At 52.7% G+C, this 20652-nt stretch overlaps 1 protein-coding gene across 21 annotated transcripts in view; it reads left to right on the top strand.

Annotated features, from left to right (window-relative positions):
• Window positions 1-20652, top strand: part of LPP (LIM domain containing preferred translocation partner in lipoma) — a 432466-nt gene that overhangs the window by 48522 nt on the left and 363292 nt on the right. Inside the window, exon 1 of one of the 21 annotated variants that reach the window (XM_025202689.1) lies at window positions 4604-5464. The exons of the other annotated variants lie outside the window; for them this stretch is intronic. The gene's annotated coding sequence lies outside the window, so the exon portion shown is untranslated. Of the gene's footprint in view, window positions 1-4603; window positions 5465-20652 lie in introns of those variants that run through there. 21 annotated transcript variants of the gene reach the window in all.

Here is a 20652-nt window from a genome sequence, read left to right as displayed (position 1 = left end):
CCGCGTGGATCCACGCCGTAGCCGCTCTCAAGGTCGAGGCCCCTTTCCTGTCCGTGGACGGTGGCCGTTCTGCACTCGTGGCCCGTGGCCCGTTGAAAGCTCGGCACCGAGGCCCTGCTCCTTCCCGACGTGCAGCTTGCGGAGCCGCCCTCGGTCCTCAGGTTCGAAGTGTGCCGAACCTCCGAAGCGCTGGAGCAACCCGTCCTTTCTGCCGGGGCCGTCTTTCCCCAGCAGACCCCCCCCGATGCTGGACCCCTCGCCCCTGAGAGCAGCCCTCGACAGTGGACGCCCTGCTTTGCTCAAGTGCCCTGAATTCATCCTACAAAAATGCATGAGTCCCTGCTTATTTGTCTCCACGTCCCTTTCTGCACAGTCTTGAATAAAGCCCGTGTTAAGCCGGTGGAGTCAATGCAAGCAATTGCTTCCTCCACGCTGGACGGAGGGCGGGCAGCCTTGCTTCCACCGCAAGGGCCAGCCTCTTTCCCAGCGATTGGCGATGGGAAGAGTAGAAACCAAGTAAGGGAACAAGAAGCCACCTGACTTTTTCCCTCCTCCCTCTTCGCCCTCCTTCTTCCCCCTCCCACAAATCATTTCCTCAAAAACAAAGAGAGAGAAAAAAAAAGTCTGAGCTGACAGTTTTCACGGAAGACACTGAATTTCCTCGAGTCAACGTTTCCACGTCTGACAAAAATACAAAATAAACTGCAGCAAAGCAGCGTGTGGTCTGGCCCGCTGCCAAGCGCAGAGCACTCTTTAGGGTTATTATTAGGTAGATAACTCTATCAAGGGCTTAAGCATCAACTTGGGTCTGAAGGCTGCAGCTCTCTGGGTTGCAAAGGCTGAGACACGTTAGAGTCTTGCAAAAAAAAATCATTATATTTTCTCATGTAATGCTTTGCAGCAAGGAGGGCTCGGCAGCAGTGGAGGCTTCAGGAAGAGACCATAGCAGTTCTGGCATCCAAAACTCAACTGTGGTTGCTAATAACCCTTTTCTCTATTATTAGGCGATGCTTCCACTTGCTCCTAACTTTTACCAAGGGATGCACTGTGGGCCTGGGCTCCTACATGGCGTGAATCCAGACGGGTTCATTGACCAGTGCTTGCAGCCCTCTTCAAAGAGGACAAGTCCCAAGCAGGAGAACTGACGGGTAAATTCAGGAGTGGGTTTTCTGGATGCAGGAGGTGGGAGAAACGCACGGGCAGGCCATTGAAGCCAGGAAGGGCTGCACAGCCGAAAGAGGAAGAGAAGATGAGCGGATAAGGTGGAAGAGGAAGAGCCCCGAAAGCGAGCTTGGACAGGGAGAAGTGGAGGGACGCGTGGAGTAGGGTGACCTGGGCCAAGCAGTCTTTGCCAAGTGTTTTGAGATCGGCCGGCACAACAGCTCCGTACACACGCCATAGCTCGAGGCTGCTTATCTGTCTGCACTATCTATATCTGGACAGGTCTATATATAAACGCATCAGTGGCTGGGATTTTGGCTGACAAACTCGCAGTTTCTAGCCACTTCGAGAGATTTAAAAATATCTCCCTGTTCTAGGAACATCCACGCCGTGACAGATGTCATCCGGAGGGGGAGCGGCGTCTGCAAAGGGAACACAGTATTATTACTCCCCGCGTCAGTCTTCCATTAGATTATTTATTGCTTCGATCCCACCAGAAGACGTGCGAGGTGCATTATTTCTGCCTGTCAGGAATTTTTCACACATCCGCTCAGGCAGCAGCTGTCATTCCTCCCTGCAAGCTCCTGCTTTCGGTCTCAATGAACTTCCTTCAGGAGACCGGGGCTGGAAGGGGAGTGTGAGAGTCATGGCACGGGTTTTCCTCCTGCGGCGGTAGCAGAGAGACCCGCTCGGGTTGGGGTCCGGTTCAGCTAGGCTTCTCGTCCCATCCACATGAATAGGAGCCTGGAGGCCGGGCTGCTGCATTAGGAAACGGCCGTGAACCCAAGGAATCCCCACCATCGTGGCTTCACCCCTTCACGCCGCCGTCTCCTGCTCCATATTGTGTGTGACAGGGCTGAACATGGGTCCTCCCTGTCTTCTGTGGGCAAAGCCTGGGTCCATCAGTGGGGAAAGGACCCTCTAAGTCTCAACCTAAAATCGGACAGAGTAGGCGGCTGGGGTGTGGGTCCGAGCGGCTGCGGTCAGCCGCAGAGCTCAGGACCCAGGGGTGCGCTCAGCTCCTGACGTGTCCTCTCTGCTGGTTTCGTGGGTCTGGGAGTGGGCCGAGCGGGTCCATGGAGGAGGCGAGGCTTGCTTCTCAGAGCTGCCCCCAGACCCGTGCAGGAGGCAGTGCTGGCATGCCCTTCGAGGCACAGCAACATAGACCATGAGGGTTGGGAGGGACCTCAGGAGGTCACATCTAGTCCAAAGCAGGACCAGCCCCAACCACATCATCCCAGCCAAGGCTTTGTCTAGCCGGGGCTTCAAAACCTCCAAGGATGGAGAACTTCCAAAGATGCAAAACTTCTGAACTTCCCACCACCTCTCTGGGTAACCTGTTTTACTACCCCTCTGGTGAGAGAGTTTTTCCTGGTATCTAACCTCAGCCTCCCTTGCTGCAGCTTGAGCCCATTGCTCCTTTTGTCGTCTGCCCCCACTGAGACCAGCCCAGCTCCATCCTCTTTGCAGCTCCCCTTGCAGGGAGGTGAAGGCTGCTATTCGATCCCCTCTTGGTCTTCTCTTCTCCGGGCTAAATCAGCCCAGTTTCCATGCATCGGAGTATGGGTTAGCCTGTACCTTGAAGCGCTTACGGTTCACGTAGGCCGGAAGTGTTGAAAGGAATGCAATTTGCTGAAGACTTCCTAGCGGGCACTAGACTCCTGGTCTCCCGATTCTCAGCCCATGGCTTCGTGTCCAAACCCTGCCACCTTTCATAGGCCTCGGGAGACATTGCATTAGCAGGTGTACAGGCAGGACCTGTTTCTGATCTCTCTGCAAAGATGCGTGGCTGCTTTACGATCTTTTGGCATCGTCTCCAGCAAGCTCTGCTGCGCGTGTGCCAGCGGTGATGGTTCACAGCTTGCAACTTGGCCAACTCTGGGTGGGCTCTTTTAGCATGGAGGCAGTTTGAGGTGTAGGGGCCACATTTTGCTCTTTGCTGTCACGGCTTGTAGCACGCCGGCGTCCTAGTGCGTGAAAGGGGCTCCGAGAGAAGCACACGCAAAAGCAGAGCTGGCAGAAGGTGCGTCCGACCCCAGCGCATCCGTTTCAAGTTGCTACCGGGTGTCAAAAAGGAGCAAGAACCTGGGAAGTGGCATCAGCGTCGTCTTGCAAGGAGGGGAGCCTGGGATCTCCCCCATGAAGAGAAAGCTTTGTACATTGATTCAGACATCCTGTAGGAGCCTTTTATGAGTCCTGGATTGAGGGTAGGGAGAAAGGGCTAATGGGAGAACATGGGGAAATGAATAAAAGATGCACCCAGGAGACTGCATGCATTGCTGCTTCAGTGGGGCATTGATTTTTTTTATTCTTAAATGCGTCTCAAGAGACGCGGGGCAGGATGTTATCATGGCTGGTGCATTGGTGCTAGATGAACTTTTAGCTCTCTTGGCTCTAGCCATTTCAGGCCTCTCTCCAAGGCAGCAGTTTCTACCACTTTCCTTGGTAGGAAATCTCCCACGTTAAGGTCTGTGTTGTGCTTTCTTCTGGTCCACCCCTGTATTCAGGCTGCATGTCAGATTGGCCTGGGCCTGGTGACTCCTGGGTCCGGTGTCTGGACATCTCTGAGGATGCTTGAGCGACCCTGGACTATTGAGTGCTGGCGGCATTTGTTGGTTCGAGTGCGGTCTTCCCCGAGAGGCTCTTTTTCCCAGTGTTTCCCGTGCAATGCAGTGTGGTTATGCTGACCCAGGAGAAAATAAAGGCCCTGCAGCTCACTGCCATCCTTTCTCTCCGAATAGCCCAGTCCTGGAAGAGTTGAGCACCAGAGCAGTGGGCTTATAAGCAGCTTGAGACGCAGCACGATGCATTTCTGATGGGCCTCGTGGCCTGCTGGGGCAAGGGACTGACCTCGAAGTCCCGGGAATATCCTTCCAGGTCTGTGCTCCCTGCGGATGCTAAACAACCTCCCGAGCCCTGCATTGCAGAGAAGGTGCCCTGCGTTGTCTGAGGGCAGCTCCTTGCCTCTTGATTTGCTCTTATTTTTCTTCCTGGTGCAGTTAACCTTTTGCAAAGCAAGAGGCAGGGAAGATCATCCAGACGTGGGTGGGATGCTCTCCGAAGCGAGGTGAGTTTTACTGACCTAAAGACCTCCCGCCGCGACCTGTCCTCTTTCTCGTGTTATCAGACGCTGCTAAAGGAGCCTGACCCCGCAAGCGCCGAAGCAGCAGCATGACCCAGCATGACAGCGCGAATGGATTAAACCCAAATACATAGAAAGCTTCAGGCCCGTGGGCGTCAGTGGAAGAATAGCGGGGTGGAAAAATAGCTCGGGTTTAGTGTCATGGGTTGTCAGGAAGCAGCCAAAACATCAGCGTGAAAGATGAGTAAAAGGGTGGGTGTGGGGAAAGGGGACAATGAGGACACTTCGATAACAGACCCGCGGTGTTGTCATCTCTGTCCTCGCCAGCCTCAGCCTTTCCATGCGAGAGCCTGGGCGCAGCTGCTAGGACTACAGTACATACTGTACATTCCCCGGCTCTCGAAGCACATGATGTAACCCGGGCTCTCGGGTGTTGTAGGAGGGGAGGGGACGCGATAAGCAAGGAAATGGCATTGGCAGTTTTGTGTTTCACTTTCAGGCACGTACCATAACAGATATTTAATTATTCTGCGACCCGTTAAGTCTCTCTTTTTCCACCCTTTGAAACGAGGTGCTGTGTGCCTGTCCTTGTTTATCCACTCCGGTCCTACAGCCTGTAAACAGGATGTCTCTTTGTTTCCTCCCAGCCCAGTAACCCTAAACCACTTCATGCAAAGATAGCACTTTAGTCCTCCTCCTCTGGTTTGTATGACTGTTGTATCAGTTATGTCTATCTCGCTATCTATGCATGGGAGATGGTGCATGCACATGTAGGTATGCGTTTGCACGCGTGGATCTCTCGGTAGGTACCACGAGCTGGCTCGGGTTAACAAATTGGTGCTCTCGGGAGGAAAATGTTAGCCAGCTCTGTGCTTAGAATAGCTTTCACTGAAGCTGGGCCCCCACTTTACACCTTTTTTTTGTAAAAACAACAAAGAAACAAGCTACAGTGTCAAACCCAAAAGAAACAGCATCAACCCTGTAATGTCATTCTGGAAAATGTCGGGGAAAACCCGCCTGCTTCTCAGCGTTCCCGTGCCACGTGCCAGCGCCCGCACGCCGGCGGGGAGACTCCAGAACCGAAACAGAATATAAACAGAAGTGGAGCTGACTTCATTTCCCACCGTTTCCCTACCAAAGCCAAATTTGGAGAAAGGAAAGGAAGGCCCTCGGTCAGGATAACCTCTCTCTTGCAGACGGGCTGGTGAGGCAGTGCTCAAGGTCTGTTGGAGCTGGTGGGGCTTTTGCACGTACTTTTTAAGACTTTGCCTAAACTGAGGCCTTTGGTTCATAAATAGTAACGAGCAAACTAGAATTTCATTAGAGTCTTAAACTGAGACTTTTCCTATTGGCATGGTGCTTTCAGGGCTGGCATCTCTCATGATGTTACTGCTGGTCCTGCCACGTCTGTATAACCCCAACTCCCAGTATCCTGTGACTTTATTTTAAGAGACCTGAGATTGTCACCTCCAGTATAGTTCTAGCTGGGGTAGAAAATCTTGGGAATGCCAACTGGCTCGAGAGCCTCTGATTTTGGTGGAAAGCACTCCAAATGTGTTAGGAATGTTTTTGCTCTTAATATGACAACCTTAATTTCCATCCTTGGAGGTTTTCAAGACCCGGGTGGACAAAGCCTTGGCTGGGATGATGTGGTTGGGGCCGGTCCCGCTCGGAGCAGGGGTTGGACTAGATGTGACCTCCCGAGGTCCCTTCCCAACCTCATTTTTTACGATTGTGTGAAGTCAAACATATGTTTTGGGGGCTGGGTGCATGTCTTTGAATGCTTAAATTGGACCATTCTGGATCTTTGTAGGACAGGAGTGATACACACACTCATTATGGTGCGTAAATGGCATTCATCATTTACTATTTAAACTACTATTTAACTATTTAAAGAGAGCGAGTGGGAGCTCTCACTGCTGTGAGGTGTCTGTAGGTGATGCAGTCCCTCTGTTCGGGTTGGTATAGATAAGAAGAGCTTGTCTGTGCGGGGGGAAGTGACTGGCCAAACTACGGAGGACTAATCTTTTCTGTGTGTGCCCTGATCCCAGGAGGCCTTCCACAATAGCTTCTGTGCTTGCAAGTTGCATGCCACCTACGTGTGAAAGTCGTGAGTTGTGCCCTGGGCCTGGGACAGGATTAATAGTTACACTTGTTTTTTTGCACTAAAAAGGCCTCTAATGAGGCTTTGCATTTTTCTGTGCCTCTTAACAGGGCAGCCAGCCAGCCTGCCTGCCATTCATAGCTCCTGTTGGCTCGGGGCCTTTTAACATGACTAGACTGGATGAGTGACAGGGCATGTTTGCAGTCTGCTGCTCAAAAAATGATAACCTGACTGTGCCGGACGCTGAAGCCGATGCTTCACCTGCCGTACAGATGCCATTTAAATGAAGACGTCTCCCTGCTCCTGAAAGCATTTATCTGTCACCCAGGCTCGCAGTATTGGGTAACGGTGCAAGCTGTTCTGCTCAGCTCATGGAAAACAGGGGTGGATTGCAGTGAGCTCATGGGCAAACGCGCCTTCCCGAATGCCATTAGCCTGACACTGCAAACAGGCGGCAGCTCCTGCTCTGTGGTGAGGTTAAATCCCGCTGTGGCTGGCAGTTACTGGAATGAAGGGTGTTAGGAAAGCATTACAGCTATGCCTTAAGAGCTCTTCTGGACCTGTAAAATGGCCTGCCGAGGTGCTGCCTTTCGAGGCAGAAATTAGCCCTGGGGATGGAAGTTTGCAGTGCTGCACAAACCTGCTAGTGGCAGCCATTTCTTTTGGGGCAGCGGGCTTGTAGGATTCTCCTATCTCCCAAGACAAAGCACGTATATATATGATGTGAGATCCCCTGTGCCCATGGCAGTGACCTGGGTGTGGGTCCAGACTTGTAGCTGATGCTGGTGGTGCACTGGCAGGGACCTAGGGGCAGCCTGAATGCCTGGGTCACCCTTTTGGAGCAGGTGGTATAGCCAGGTTTGGGCTCCAGGGGTGGCTGGGATGCCCCCAGGGGCCGTGCAACCCTTACCTTGCTCCAGGTTTAGGGCACCGTCCTCTTCTCATTCGCCTGCCATGCCTTGATGTGATGGTTTCATTGGAAGGGAGGCTGCCTAATGGGTCCTCGAATGAGCCCTAGTTTCTCTAGATGACGGCTAGTTCTCCCAGGGCACCTGTTAGCCTTAAGGGCTGATGATGAACCCCACCCTACAGCTGTGCCCATGCCTCCCAGGTGTTGCCAGTTAATTAATTCATTGGGCACTTGGCCCCAGTCTAATACTAGGCTACCTTAGGCTTTTACACCCTTTTTGAGGACTCAGCCTTCCTGGCGTCCACCCCTTTTCTCTCGCTGGTTCCCTTAGCCTAGGCCCACAGCGCCGGGCCTGGCTTCTGGGTCCCAGCCTGAGTCTCGTCCTCTTGGATTGCATCCTTCTGGGGCTCCAGGCCATTGGCCTGGATCCTGCCCCTCTAGGGCTGTCTCTGCCCTGTATCAGGCAATGAGCCCATTCTGGACCCCCAGCCCCCGTCTCTATCCCACTCGTGCGCAGGACCCGGCTCTGCCCTCCCTGGGCACCGGGCTCCCGGGCTCTTATCCGGCTCCCGTCCAGGCTAGGCTGCAGCCTTTCCCTCCTTCTCTCTCCAGGCTTTGATCTCCCCTTTGGGTCTAAGCCCTGAATCAAGGCCCCTACCAGGACTCTAAATATAGTTGTGCCTTTGGCACCCCGCTATGGGTTTAAACCACCGTGGCATCCACACTCTCCCCTTTCAGTTGTTCCTAATCCACCGCTTGAAAGCCTGGCAAATACGATCTAAACTCCCTTTGGGTCCAGACATAAGCAGTGGCTGTCTGCCTGCATAACAAGGCTTCCCTTTCCCCTCGCGGGGCACCAGCACCCGGTTTGCCTTGCTCAAGGCAGCCCCGGTGCCAGCTAGGAGAGCTCCCGCATTCCCCTTGCTCTGGAGCTCTTGCCTCTGCAGCCTCCAGGACCAGACAGCCCTCTTGGCTCGGGGCAGTGTTTATATACCCCCTGGTCCTGCCTCTTGCCCGTCAGGTGCCTCCCAGAGCCGCCGCAGGTGTTTCCCGATGCAGCTTGCTGGCTCAGCCTCCGAGTGCTGAGTCTCTGCTGTGCTCCTGTCTTGCCTCCCGTGCAAAGCTGGAGCCCGTGGTGCTACTGCAGCACAGCTCGTTCTGCCGTAAGTGCTTGCATCAGGTAAATCCCCAAGTACCTGTTCCCTGGCAGCTCATAATGAAGAGTTTTTTCCCTGCCCGAGGCTCTTTCTGCTGCTCCTTCACCCTTAAATTGAAAGGGGCCTTTGGCTCCTGGTTAGAGGGGGCCATCCCTTCTGAGAGCGGTGCATTACTGCTTCCCATGCCCACGCTGCTCGCTCCCGTTTGCAAAGCAGAGGCCCCCTTTACAACATTCATGAGGACATGAATGACATGCACAGCCCTGCTTCAAGCTCTGAACCTTGGCCTGGTGGGAAGGACGCTCGTTAAACAATTACAGAAAAGGGCAAGTTCAGTTTTGGCCGGGATTCAGAGTCAGCGGTGGTTTCTGCTTCGCGTCTTTTCCCCCGGAAGCGGGGACCCACGAGGAAGAAGCTGGGATGTTGTGGATCTCCAGCAAGCACAAGTTATACGTATGGTTAACATGAATGGTCAAGTGCATTGGAAGAGAACAGGGAGACGGCGGCCAGAGAGAGAGGATGTCTCTTCTAAAATTGGGGTCCTGGTCCAGCTCTGGGATCTGGGGTTCATGGTGTCCCCATTACAGTGGGCCCTGACCAGGTTTTCACCGTAAGACACCAAACTTATAGAGATCACACTGGTCCATCTCCTTCCAGAGGAGGTCTCCAGCTCACGTTGGAGTTGTCTTGAGTTGGGCTTGTGACGTCCCTGTTCTGCCAGTCACTAAATTGGATACCTGTGGTCTCCAGGTGTGTTATTATGGCACCTTTCATGAAGGGCAAACTGCATGCAAACAGAAGAGTGCATTGCAAAGACAGGGTTGGGGGGCACCCGCACAGGTCTGATTGCAAGGTTGGTGTCGAGGTGTGCGGCTCTTCTTGGGAACTTGAGTCCTCATTAAGCGCCCGTAGAAGTGGTGCCATGGCAGTGAGATTCCCAGCATCCTGGTGCCCTCGGCCGCGACTCAGGAGACCTGGACGTCCCACGTTTCTGCCTGTGATTGTTTCCCTCCTCAACATCGTAGGACCCTATATTCCCTGCCCAACATCGTAGGACCCTAATGCACAACTGGTTTCTTGGAGGGACCATTTTGTGTAATCCGTGCAGGAGGAGGATGCCGGGAGCATCCTGTGCTGGGCCCATTGTGCCCAATGGCGGGGTGGGATGCTGTCCTTGGTGCAGGGAAACGATTGTAGGGGATTTTATCCGTCTCCTGGGCCTCCAGCCTTGCAGCGAAGGGGGCCTCAAGGCAGTAATCACTAATTGCAGGGGTCCGGGTGAGAAACTTTCCCACCCTGCTGTGAAATGCAGACAATGGAGCGGGAACGTTTCCTTGCTCCACTGAGGATAAGGTAGAATTTGGAAACACTCCAAGGTTTTTGCTGCTGATGGAGGCAGTCTCATTGCCTGCAAAGGGAAAAGGAGAGAACTTGGGGACCGGGGCCAAGAGCTGTGCTGTATGACATAGGATGAAGATGCTGGGGCTGGGTGATGTTGGAGAAGATTCACTCACAGGCAAGGTTAATTAACCACTGTTTCGCTCTTTGAAGCTGGGAAGCAGCAGTGCTAAGCACCGTCATTAAGAGCTCCAACATCTGTAATTGTGGCAGAGAAGCCGCAGCCCTGGTGTTGGCAAGGGGGGTTCTTGGGGTCAGGTGCTTATCTTCCCGCAAGTAACTTGTGCACGCTCTAATTAAGGGAGTTTTGGTCCTGTGCGTTGCTTTGAGCCAGGTGTGATCAGAGGGGAAAGCTTAGTGGGGCCTTCGAGACGCCCTACAAGAAGTTAGGTGCCTGCTTTTTATTCATTTTCCATGGGAGATGGGTGCCTAAGTGCCTTTAAAAGTGGGGGGAGAGTTGCACTTTAGTCCATAGCTGTGCACGATTATGTTCATAGAAATCATAGTGAAGCAGGGCTGGAAGGGAGCTTCAGAGGCCTTTTGGGACAGAAGGAGGAGCAATGGGCTCAAGCTGCTGCAAGGGAAGTTGAGGTTGGATATTAGGAAAAACTTTCTTACGAGGAGGGTGGTGAAGCACTGGGACAGGTTACCCACAGAGGTGGTGCAGTCTCCATCCGTGGAGGTTTTGAAGACCCGGGTAGACAAAACCTTGTCTGGGATGATGTAGTTGGGGCTGGTCCTGCCTTGAACAGGGGTTGGACTAGATGTGACCTCCTGAGGTCCCTCCCAACCCTCATTTTCTATGAGTAGAAGATCTAGTCCACCCCCTGCCTGAGGCAGGATCAGCCCTGTTCAAACCATCCCAGACAAACCCATCATCCCCTTTTTTTGTACGACTACCGTCAGCACAAGACACAAGTCCCAGACCTGCCCCAAGGAAAGCAGGGGGACCGCGGCAGCCAGCGTCCTGCCTCTGTAAAACACACTCACGAGATCCCAGGTAGAGGTCGTGCCCCCCACTGCAGGGGAAGGCAAACCCTGCTACCCCGTACCAGTCTGACCATGGGGTACCATCCCACCCCAAACGTGGCGTCCATCTGACCCTGAGCCAAGGGGCGAGACCCACTAGCTAGGACCCTCCGGCTTTCAATCCCAGCAGGAGCATTGGCACAGCCCAGTTCAAATCTCCAGCCTTGGCTGCAGCAGCACCCCTGAGCTGAAAAGTGACAGATGCTCGGGGCGTGATTTTGTGCCAGCCATTTCGGTGGGCCGGTTCCCACAGGATCGGACCATGCCACGCCGTGTAGAAATGACCCGTCCTGCAGAGCAGCAGCAAAGGGGTTGTGTTGTGCAGGGTTGAGACTTTGCCTGCTTGCTGGCAAACCTTTTAAAGTCCCTTGGGTTGCAAATATGCACGGAAAAGTCCAAGTTAAAACAGCCGCTCCTTTACCATGATGTGTGCATGTGCGCAGAAGTGGGTGAGGGAGGAGGAAACAGCTGCGGATTATGTAGGACCTACACAAAAACAACGTTTCGTGGGCTTTGCCGCCGAGCTGACAGCCGAGGGAGGGCACGCTAGCAGCCGATCTGGAAGGGGAGAGAGAAATGCTCTGGTTTTTTTGCCTTGTGAAAACGAGACAATATAAATAATTCCTCCTCCCAGCCCTGAACGATGTGTTACTCTCAACCCACTGATTAGTAATGCATGGGGGAGTGGGGGAAATGGGTAGCCACATGGAAAAAAAAAATTAAAATGATCAGGGGAATTACTTTGAGCTTGGGAAGAGGGTGTTACAATTGCTGGTGTGATATAAAACTGTCAAAATACTCCCCCCAGCTATTAGCGAACACAGGCAGCACTCCTGGTGCTATGCAGAAGGCAAAACCAGAGCGGGTTGGAGAAGGGTAAATATTTTCCATGAAACATTTAGAAAGTAAAGAAGAAGAAAAAAAAAAAATCTCGCTTCCTGTTTCTTTCCCTGCCCCCTCCCATTTTTCAACAACTCACCAAAATGTTCTGGTTTCTTTTGAAGAAGCCACAAAATGTCTTAAATTCCCTGGTTTGCTGTGTGGGTTTGGTTGGAAAATCAGGAATTTTGACAGGGCACTTTCCCACGGGGGCTTTAATCGGGTGCCGCCGGCACGGTTCGGTTGTGTGCTGGGGGAGGAAGAGGCGGTTCTCATTTTGAGGACAGAAAATGGATTTTGATGAAGAAAGGGAGCAACGCGCACAGATGGCTTTTATCAGCCGCGCCCCAGCCTCCGTCCCCGGAAATCGTTGCTGTCTTGGGTTGTGCTGGGGAAGAGTTGGGTTTGGTTTGTGGGGGGGGGGGGGGGGTGTTGTGCTGGTGGTTTCTGCTGTTGAATATCTGGGTTTTGCTGGGAGATGATTTTGATCTTAATGCCCGCAGTCAGTTGTGCCGGCTCCCTGCGCGCGGTGTATTTTGAGAGCCTAGCATCTTTTCCTCCACCGGGTTTTTCCTTTTCCCCTGCCCTTTGCCGTGTAACCATCGCATTCAATTGAGTTGATGGTCCGTGGCCTCATAATGTCCAACGCTTTCCATCATTTCTCTTTACCTGCCGATGCAAGGTGGCTGCTCTGCTCCCTCCCTCCCTTGGCTTCCTCCGGGCACCTTCCTCCGATGGACGGCACCAAATAAAACCCGGGGCTAAATAATGAACGTGGTGCGACTCTAACATGGGGGTCATGGTTGATGGTGCGTGTCCCCCGTTTTGGGAGCTTGTCCCGGCCTTGTTGCCCCCCCCCGGCTCTTTGTGACGGTAAATAATGTACGAGCGGCAAATGAGAAGTGGAAATTTCAGACGAGGAGCTGACCTACAAATCTTGTCGATCTGGTTACACCTCAGTAGCTCGCCATAGGAAGTGGCTTCTCGTTGCAAGAAAGGGATGCTAGTTGTTCTGGATCAATCTGACATGGGGATGGATAAAGTTCGCCTGCGCGGGCGGTACAGCTTTCTCAGGGAGTCATTTGAGCCCACGAAAGGTCCCCACCCCATGCTCCGAATGCAAATGCACTTCTCTGGCCTGCCTTTGCTGGTCCGCTGAATAAATAAAGAAGAACGATAAAGCCAACCCATCCCCAAGCCAAGCACTCCCGTGCACACGCAGCTTCCTCCTGTGGTCAGGTGGGAAGAAGAGCGAGCTGATGTGTTTTAAGGCAGCTAAAGGCAAAGGCTGACATCACGAACAGGGAAGGGGCTGCACTGAGTCTGGAAAGGTTTGCAGGGGTCATGATGGACAAGCAACTCGGTGGGAGATCCTGGGGTGATGCTGAGACCAAAAGGGCTAATACCGGCCGGGGGGTGTGTGTAGACATGGAGAGGAATAGGAGCAGGGGGTTATGTCTGAATACTGTATTGGTGAGATGGATGATGGGGTCATGCTCCATGCAGGAGGTCCTTGGGCATTGTGTCCAGAGCTTTTGCTAGTCCAGTCTAGGGGCCAAGGAAGGAACATGCTCCATTTAGGAAGGCTGTGTAGGGTTTTTTCCCCCACTTTCTTCAGAAATGCTGGATGGTGGGAGTTTGATGGGCCTGCTGGTACTTAGAAGCCTTTCAGGTACCTGGCTGAAGGGGCTTGCTCATCTACTCGGGGTCAAACCGATCACTGCATTGAGTGTCAGGAAAGAGTTTTCTCTTGGGTCAGATGGACAAGAAGTGTGTGCGCGCATGCATGCATGTACTTGTACATGTACGTGCATGCATACGTGCGTATGCACATGTGCGCGCGCATGCATACGTGCGTATGCACGTGCATGTGCTCACTGGAGGATGGTTGCCATCCTCTGTAGAGTTAGTCATGGTCCTCTTTCCAGGATCTTCTGAGGATATATTAATCGGCGATTCCCATCATTGCAGCAGAAGGCCATTGGCACTGCCGTGGTCTCTCCTGCCTTTTAACTGTGGCTCATTGAAGGGTGGTTTTTTGCTTCGTGGCTGCGGCGTGCGAGGGGCTGGAGTGGATGTGTTTTTAGGATTCTGGATAAAAGGCTGGGGTCCGGACGTGATGCTACCTCGTGCTGGTGTGCATGGTTTAAAGGGATGGTTGAAGAATAGGCAGGGATACAGAAAAGAGCCAAGAAACCTATTTGAGAAGCTTGAAAGGAGCTTGTTTGGTTTAGTGGAAAGCAGGGGAAGTTGAAGGAGGACTTGATCTCTGGAGGACCTTCCTCACTGTCAAAGCCACAGGACAGCGAAAGGCCAGGGGAGGTGAGGTTTTGAAGAAGAGGCGGGATGTGCCTCTGTCTGGGGTGGTTTAGGAGCAGTGGGGGCTGGAAAAGATGACCCTAGAGGGACCTTCCAGCCCTATGAATCAATGGTTTGGTGACTGTCATGCTTTTGCAGGTAGGCAGCATCACAGCCAAAGAACTGCAGGTACTAAGAGGCAACACAACAGGAACTCAAGGCTGGAAGCTGAAGCCAGACAAATTCAAATGAGTAATTAGGCATTAATTTTTTAACAGCAAGCGCGATTAACTGCTGGAACAAATGACTAAGGGAGACGGTGGACTCTCCATATTGCAATGTCCTAAAATGCAGGCTGGATGGATGGATGCCTGTCTGGATGTTGTGCCTCCGCTTAACACACGTTTTTTTGGGCTCAGCGCAGGGGCAGCTGGGTAGAGTGCAATGACCTGCAAGATCTGGGAAGTCACACCAGACGATCTAATAATCCCTCCTGACCTTCAGCTCACGAATCCAGCGTGACAGATGTGAGCCGCGTTGCGCGGTGCAATTCTGCCGTGGCCACGAGGGCAGGGCCAAATGCTACGCAGACTAGGGTGAAACGGCACTGCATCCGAAACCTGGGGAGAGGGTTGCTCTTCAGATAGAAATCATTGCTGTACTGTTCAAAATTAGCTTGTGGGGCATGTTGATGCCTAACCCTACTCAGGCTGGGCTGCTAAACACAATGCATCCAAAGGCCCAACTTCCTTTGCAAAATCTTGGTCCTCTGCTGCGAAGGTGGTGCCATGGATTTCCTTTGGGATGCATGCTGAGCAAGGCCTTAGTGAAGGTGTCCTGGAAGCAATGCTAGCATTTTTAGAAGAAGCTTTGCAATTCATAGATTCATAGATGCTAGGGACAGAAGGGACCTCAACAGATCATCGAGTCCGACCCCCAAGCCTGTGTCAGGCTTGGCGAAACACCTGGGCTGAATCGTGCAAACAGCTGGGCATGGACTTCTTCTGCTGCCGTCTGTGTTTTGTTTTTCTAGAGGATTTCATGATTGGGATCGATTCCCATGGAAGCTGATTAGATATAGGGGTGATGGATGTCTGTAAAGACTCGCAAAGGCAATGCGATAATCCTAGAGAAGTGGGGCTGGAAGGGATTGCTAAAGGTCCCATCTAGTCCAACCCCCTGCCTGAGGCAGGATCAGCCCTATCCTAAATGATCCCATGCAAATCTATAATCTAATCTTTGTGTGTGTGTGTGTGTGTATATGTATATATATGTATATGTGTATGTGTGTGTATAATTTGGTTTAATAAAAGATATCATCTCTACTACCAGTCCTGATTTGCCTTTTCCCTCTATGGCCTTTTCCTTTAGACCAATATGGTTGCAACCTGGATGCCAGTCTATAATCTAACCTCTTAATAAAATGACCATCAACTTGAACTCAAGACATAATATTTGAACGTGTCACAGGTAACACAGGGGGACCACCATAGCCCACGTCATGCCTCTATAGCAGGTTGTTAATATACACTCAAGAGATCTTGGGTATCGAGGGCCACGTCTCCTACTACAGGGGAAGGCACCCCCTTTCCTCCCAGTCCGTGCCAGTCTGGCCAGAGGGTAAAATCCCTGCCTTACCTGACATATGGTGTCGGTCTGACCCCGAGTGGAGGGGCAAGACACTTATCCAGGACCCTCTAGCTTGAGGTCCCAACAGGAGCACTGGCACAGCCCAGTCTCCATCCCCAGCCTGGGCTGCGGTCAAAACCTCGTTGATAGAGCATACAGCCCAAGAGCTGGTTTATCGGTGCCTGGCTATTAGGTAAGCCCATGCTTTGCGGGGTCAGTTTTGGCTATTCCAGGATAGTCATTTTTTTGTGTAATGAAAAGAGTCCCGTTCGGTATACCAGGTATGCAGGCGTTCCAGGCAAGCGGCATGCAATAGCAAACCTGTGTATTGGGATTGCAGGGGGAATATTGTCACCCCTAGTATGCAGTGCCTGGGTTCACTTCATCCATGCTGTCAAGTTTTGGGGCCCGTATAAACCTCAGAAGATTCGGAGCCACAGTTATCGATGATTGTGTAACGCTGGTTTTAGGTTCTCATGAACTCTCGTTGCTCAGTGCTTGTGGCTCCCTTTGCTTTGCAAGAGAAACAGCAGAACGGTAGGTAAGTGGAGCGGCAGGGTGGTTTAGCTTCGCTGCAGCTTTCAGAAGCGCCTCTACCATCCACTGAAATGCTTGGTTTATTGAACAAAAAGCAGCACCCCAGCTTCCCCCTTCAGCGAGTGCTCAGGAAGGATGCAGCGTTTGCATCGACCGCAGATGACCCCGTTGTCAGAAAATGCAGTGCTGCGCTAGGGAGATAGTCTGCTCCATGCTAACATCAGTGGATGATGCATTTGACCTGTGTATCTGATTTAAAAGGGAAATCGGTCCTAGGCGTGTGTTCTGGGCTTGGAAATGGTTTCTTTTCCATTAGAGGCATCGTGCTCCTGTGGTTTGAGCAGGGCGACCTGCAAGCCAGCACTCCTGGCACTCGGTATGACTTCGGATGTGGCACTCGGTGCGACTTTGGACCTACGTGGCTGTTCACTTCTGAGTTTTTGTGACCCGCTCTGTCCAGCGGGAATATCGATACCTCCTGGAGGGGTGGGGAGGCTCAATTAATTGTAATGAGGACTGAGGTCCTTTCACAAAACGTCTCTGAGTGGATGTGTTGTACAATGATGACTGATGTGGTCAGCAGAGGCCAGGGCATTGAAACTCTGTAGTTGGGTACAAACCATGGCATGTCCATGCGTTGTGGGGAGGTGGGAGTGAAACCCTCCATCGGGGTTTAACTATGTGAATGCAAGTGGTGATTGTGTTGGGGTCCTTGCATAGATGCCCTTTCAAAAACCCTCTGGCTGTTGCCACCTTGGTGTCAGGAACGTGGCTCTTTCCTGGCTGTCACAGGCCATGCAAGCACCTTGGGCTGGAGGCAAGCTCTGGTTTGTTTAATTTGGGAGAAACGTCCACCAACTCAGCTGCTTGGGAGCTCCTGCCCGCTTTCATCCTGCGCGGGACGGACCATGGAGCAGGGAGGAAGGGAGTCGCGATGAATCGCTGCAGCCTGTTAGCAACGCTCATCGAGGAGCAGCTCGGTGGAGAGACGCAGCATCCCGGATTGAAATGGGCCTGGAAGCTCTGGGCATTTGAAGCGTGTTGGGTTTCAGACTCTTCCTTCATGCTTGCATGCTATTTCTCTGTCCAGCCTTGATTTAGGTGTCTCAGCGGTGCTTGGTTTTGATGCTGCAGCGTCTGCTTCATCACGGCATCCATCGAGCAGCTGTCAGAATGGGGAAGTGGAGGAGGTTGGGTGCTTTTGCGGCGTGGGGATTGCACAGGAGCTCCTCGGCGTCGTGCTCTCGGGTCCGCCACAGGCTTCCCCTGTGACCTGAGGCCAGTCATTTATTCTCGAGAACGGATGCCGGTTTAATGACGGGTGTGAGGAGGCAAAGAGGTTCCCGTAACCCCAACAGAAGAAACGGTGGGCTTCGTGCGTGAAGTCGCCAAACTCCTGTCGTTGGCAGTGAGTTGAGTGGGAGCTAAGGAGGGGGGGTCAGCCTTTCCAAAGACTGGGTTTGGAGTGGAAATGGCTGATTTAAACTTTGCAGAGCCTCAGCCCCGCTGCTTTTCAATGGGGGTTATAGTGACCTGCCTCCCAGAAGTTGTTGGGAGGATAAATCCGTCATGTTTGGGCTCCCTGCAGATCCGAGAAGGGCTGACCCTCCCCCTAGCCCTTTTGATGAGAAGAACAGTTGCTGTTCCCTGGACTATTGGAGAATAAAAAGGAGATTTCTAAATTTTAACCTCGTTGGGTTGTGCTTTCCTTGGTGTCTTTCTGGAGAATTGCTAGAGTTCAGAATTTCCCCCGAGCCTCACACCTGGGGAAAGGCCACTTGGGAAGTGTGGCCCTGACTTGTCCTGACCTGGGCCTGGTCATGCTTTGTGCAGTCGTGTGGTTGCATCAGTTCCCAGGGTGTACGCGTGCAATGACCTTGGCAGTTAAGTTTGCTCAATGAAGTGGCATGTGCTCTAAAGCAAAACCAGGGTGGTTTCTGGAGAGCATCACCATGCAAAGAAGAAAAAGAAGAGTAACCAGAAACAATCAGATGCTGTAAAGAGTAACTACTGGACCACATGGGAGAGAATCATAGGAAATGAGGGTTGAAGGGAGCTCAGGAGGTCGCATCTAGTCCAACCCCCTGCTCCAAGCAGGACCAGCCCCAACTACATCATCCCAGCCAAGACTTTGTCTACCCGGGTCTTGAAAACCTCCAAGGATGGAGACCCCTTCACCTCTCTGGGTGACCTGTTCCAGTGTTTCACCGCCCTCCTAGTGAGAAAGTTTTCCTAATATCCAACCTCAACGTCCCTTGCTGCAGCTTGAGCCCATTGCTCCTTCTGCCTCCTGCCCCCACTGAGACCAGTCCAGCTCCATCCTCTTTGCAGCCCCCCTGCAGGGAGGTGAAGGCTGCTATTCAATCCCCCTCAGTCTTCTCTTCTGCACACTAAATCAGCCCATTTCCCTCAGTCTCTCCTTACAAGTCATGTTCCCCAGCCCCACAACCATGTTCATTGTCTGCTGGACTAGTTTGTACCGGGACACTAATCTAATCAGGAGTTCTGGTCTCCTCACCCCACCGTGGATTTAGCCGACGCTGGGAACGATGGGATGTCCCATGGAGCATGCACTTCTCACCCTGAAGCCAAGGCAGACCCATCCTTAGCCCTATAGCGCAACTGGGCCTAGACATCTCTTTTGCATTTTGCTCTATGAAGCAAGGGCTGCTCCCCCTCGGCATGCTCTGAGTTCCCGCCAGGGCTCCTGTCCTCTGTGACTTAATGCGTGTGAGTTAATATGACTTAATCCATCCAATGGGACTAATCCCTTGCTGGCAGGGGGGCAAGGATTATATGACTCTTTGCAAAGTGTTTGGAGCTCCTTCCAAGACACTGGGCTTGGAGGAGGGCAGGCTGCGATGAATAAGTAGGGCTGGTCACTGCGTGATGTACCGAGATATTTCCTAGGCGGTACTTTCCTCTCCGTTTCCCGAGGAGAGAGAGAGAGATGGTAACGACCGATCTAAGCTGAGGAATGTGCTCACCGGGTCACGTGAATTCTCCTAAAGCCGGGGTCTGTCATCCTTTAATCCGTGCTGTCTTGGAACAAAATGACCTACTGGCCTACATGATGCTTAGGATATCCTAATCTCACTTTGTCCTTATCCGTGTGTGCGCTCGCAACCCCCCCGCTGCACGGCAGAGCGCCCCACCCCACAGCCTTGATGAGTTAAGCCCTGCAAAGAGAGATCTTGGAGGACTGAAATTCTGTCACGTCGGCAGTCGCAGCCGCCGGCTTCAGCCTGGTGCAGCATTGCTTAGGGGGATGCTTCCAGGCTTGGAAAAGGAAAAGCGAAGGAAAGCAAACCAAACGCTGTCCTGTCTGCGTTTTGCACAGGGCTGACGCTGTAACTCGGGGAAAGGGGATTTTCTCAGCCTTGCTTCATCTGGGTCCGTGCTGGGGCAGCGGTTGTGTTCCCTGTTGCAAAGCTGTTGGCTTCTCCGGGGGTTGTGGTGGGTTTTTCCTGTATTAGGTGGGGAGAGAGGAACGAGTGAAAATGGCTTTTTCCCTGTTATGATTATAAATCAGAAATACCGGAAGAGGACTCGGGGATCTGGGTAGGGCCTAGAACTGCCCTGACGCCTGTTAGAGCGACCCTAACTTCTCACTAACGATTAGCAGAATGGGACGACACGTGTTGTTGTCCGGCCTTGGTATCGGTGATGCCAGGCGAGGGGGTGGAGTGGAGCTCAGTGGGTGCGTGGAGCCCAGTTGCAGGGGATGTGTGTACTGATTAGTGACACTGGTGATCTTTGGGGATTCTGGTTTTCTCTGTTTAAAAATCAGAATTCCCTGATAAAAATTGCAAATTCTCTTACTAGAACCCCAAAATTTGTGATGAAAATGAAAGGCCACGATCCAGCCTTAATGTCTGTGAAATCTATGAAACTTGTGTTCCTTCTAGGGTTAATTTTTCACACAGGAGCGGGGCTATCAGCAGGAGAAGGAGGGGAAAGGAGAGAGCATTGCCGGCTGCTTTGAATGGCCAGAGCTAGGGGGATAGTGGGATGGAACGGAGCCCCCTTGCCTTGCGCCCCCCCCCCCCCCCCCCCCCCCCACTTACCAGGACACGGGTCCAGCTGCGGTTGGTTCTCGCCCCCTCCGCTTTGTGGTGCTGAGTAGCCCTGATATGCCAGTGCCCCTCACTCCCAAGCCACAGCCCCCCCAGCCCTGCCAGTGCCCCTCGCTCCCTGCTTACCCCCTCACTTGCTCCCTCCCGTCAGTAGCTCCCCCCATGCACCAGGACGTGGTGTGGGAAGGGTGTGGGGTTTGTAGTGGGGGGGTTGTGGGTATGGGAGTATGTGGGTGTGGGGTTTGTGTGAGGGGTTGTGAAAGGCTGTGGAGGGGTGTGGGTATTTGTGTGGGGTTTGTGGGTGGGTGTTGGGGGTTGTTCATAGATTCATAGATGTTAGGGTGGGAAGGGACCTCAATAGATCATCGAGTCCGACCCCCTGCATAGGCAGG

This window comes from Alligator sinensis, unplaced genomic scaffold (assembly GCF_000455745.1).
Source record: "Alligator sinensis unplaced genomic scaffold, ASM45574v1 scaffold301_1, whole genome shotgun sequence".
NCBI classification, from domain to species: domain Eukaryota; kingdom Metazoa; phylum Chordata; order Crocodylia; family Alligatoridae; genus Alligator; species Alligator sinensis.
This window is presented reverse-complemented; position numbering and strand designations above follow the sequence as displayed.